Source organism: Myotis brandtii, unplaced genomic scaffold (genome assembly GCF_000412655.1).
Source record: "Myotis brandtii unplaced genomic scaffold, ASM41265v1 scaffold430, whole genome shotgun sequence".
Taxonomy (NCBI): domain Eukaryota; kingdom Metazoa; phylum Chordata; class Mammalia; order Chiroptera; family Vespertilionidae; genus Myotis; species Myotis brandtii.
This window is the reverse complement of record NW_005366456.1, coordinates 461645-464420: the sequence shown is the minus strand read 5'-3', so window position 1 is coordinate 464420 and position 2776 is coordinate 461645. Positions and strand designations below refer to the sequence as shown.

General features: G+C 42.5%; 1 protein-coding gene across 6 annotated transcripts in view; it reads left to right on the top strand.

Moving 5' to 3' along the window:
* ATXN7 (ataxin 7) overlaps positions 1-2776 on the top strand; it is a 57374-nt gene that overhangs the window by 22680 nt on the left and 31918 nt on the right. The gene's annotated exons all lie outside the window — the stretch shown is intronic.

Below are 2776 nucleotides of genomic sequence, written 5' to 3'. Positions count from 1 at the left end.
AAGTTTTCATTAAAAACAACAACAAATAAACAAAGAAAACTCCTCTAGTTTGAATTTTACCAGGTTCATTTAACTCTGTCTTGTGTGTATGTAAAAATTGGATTGGAATGGTAAGGACATACTGTTTTTCTTAATTTTCTTTGCATTTTGATGATGCCCTTGTATCTTTCATTTGGGAAAAACTGTGACCCAGACCCAGAATATGATCACAGCTATGCTTTTGTAAAGACTGTTGATGCTTGAACTAGGTGCCCGTGGTCCAACAAACTGGAGGCTAAACGTATAATGATAAGCCATTGAGTGTATAGGGTGCTTTTTCCCCCCTAACAAGTAAAAGATTAAATCCAAAAGTAGCTGGAAACCTGTAGATTTTTGGTTTGGGCTCTTTTTTCTTCTTCTCATATGTTGATACCTGAGGAATACAAACATTTCCAGTCAGTGATGGAGTGGGGGGGAGACAGGGGCGGATTTGGGGACATGCTGTGCATCATGAATAAAGAAGGAACTCAGTGAGGCCCTGTTTGTTTCAGGGTGATTACTTGCTATACTCCGTCCTATCACTCGGGTGACACTGTGGTTCCTGAAGACAGAGAGAAGTCTTTATAACTGTTAGCAAAGGAGAAGTGCCAGCCAGCATTTCGTGATATCCCATAGCCAAACATGGGGACAGTGAGGTCACAGAGGTGGCACAGGTCTGTGGCTCACAAAACCACATGGAGGTGGCCGTGTTTTGCTCAGGCAGCAGCAGCCTTTTCCCCAAAGGTACTTTCTCTAAAAACATCTGTGTGTGTCTGAAATCCTGCTGATAACCCTCAGTTCAGAGTCGGCAACTTGAACAGGGTTGCAGGAGCATAGGAAGGGGGGCCCTTTAAGGAAATGAACTGGGTACTCAGATCATTCAGTTTTCCCTAAAACAAGCTGTCTTAGGATCATGATTATGAGGCGGTTACACCATTGAGTACCCTTCATTTCATTGTCTTTAATAAAGTATTTGGATTTTTTAAAAGCCATTTTAAAAGTGTGGGGGGGGGGCAAGAGGGAAAGGAGGGGACATCTATAATATTTCAACAATAAAGATTTTTTTTAAATGTTTGCAAAGAGCTACAAGTTAAGATGGCAGGGGAGGGGTTACCCCCAGATAGTCCGTACGTTTTTCATATTTCTCACATACTTGAAAGCAAAGTCCTGAAAAAACAGTCCCCTTGGGAAGAATTCCTGGCCAGAGAATTATTTGAGGTTGCCATATTTCTGCTCCTTTCCTAGCAACATTATTTACAATCCATTCACACCCGCCCGCCCCTCCCCCCACAGCAGTCTTTCTCCCTTGTAATCTGCCCTTTGTGATCTGCTCTTTGATGCTGCCTGTGAATGGGCGCTGCGTCCTGCCCAGAGCCTGGGAAGTGCCCGGAGACTGCAGTCCTTTAGGAGGGCTTTACTTTCCTCAGAAAGCTGTGCCGGGAAGAGCTGGGTCATTGGATTACAGACCTTTGGCGAAATGTTGTTTCAAGTGGCCAAGAGCTGTAAATGACTCCTTCCTTTCTGCACGTTTCCTCTACGTTTTAATTTAAAACCACCTCTGCGTTAGGGGAGAAATGCAGTTGGCAGAAGCAGGAGTTGTAGACTAATTTGTTAGGGCAGCCAGTGTTGAAGTCATCCTTTTCAGTTAAACTCTCTGGTGGAAAAGAGGCGAGTGCTTTGTGGTCAAGACTTTTCCTCCCTCCCTGTTTCCAATGCTGTTTGTGGCCCACCTAAGCGTGCTGAGGCCACCTCCTCCAGGGCTGGCTGCCTGTCCTTTGAGGCACTGCATTTCAGAGGACAGCTTTGCAGTCCCCAGCTGGAGATTGGAACGTTCAGGGACAGTCCACCAATTTGCTTCCTTTTTAGCATGAGACTACTAATCAGGTGCCTGGGGGACTTTAAAAGTATATGACAATAAGGAGTAGAGTAGGACCACATTTGCTGGTCAGGACATGACAGTGCTTTTAGAAGAGAAGAACGTTTATAGGAAAAATTGACAGTGAAAGTAGTGATAAGATGTTATTAAATGCTTTATGTCCATCATATAGTTCACGGTGTGATTTTAAATGGTATACTAATTATCTTTTAACAGTTATCAGGAAAAAATAGATAACTACTATGTCAAACCCAAATAGATATTGTTTATATAATGCTCAATTAGGAGTGCCTAGTAAGCCACTGAGTTTTATAAAGTATATTAAGAAAATAATAGTTTCCCGATGTTGGCAAACTGTGGCTCTCAAGCCACATGCGGCTCTTTGGCCCCTTGAGTGTGTCTCTTCCTAAGCCTTAGGAGTACCCTAATTAAGTTAATAACAGTGTACCTACCTATATAGTTTAAGTTTAAAAAATTTGGCTCTCAAAAGAAATTTCAATCGTTGTACTGTTGATATTTGGTTCTGTTGACTAATGAGTTTGCCGACCACTGGTTTAGACCATGGGTGGAGAATCTTTTTTCTGCCAAGGGCCATTTGGATATTTATAACATCATTCGCAGGCCATACAAAATTATCAACTTAAAAATTAGCCTGCTGTGTTTGGTTAAACATTTAATTAACTCACCCCTAATGCCTTGGCAGGGCCAGACCAAACAAATGACTTCGCAGGCCTTATATGGTCCACAGGATGGACATTCCCCACCCCTGGTCTAGATAATGTGCAGATAGGACAAAAGATCTGCAATGTGATTCCATTTGAATCTCAGAAGTTTAGGGAAAACACTGATGTGGAGCAAAGTAGATCTCTGAGGAGGAAATTC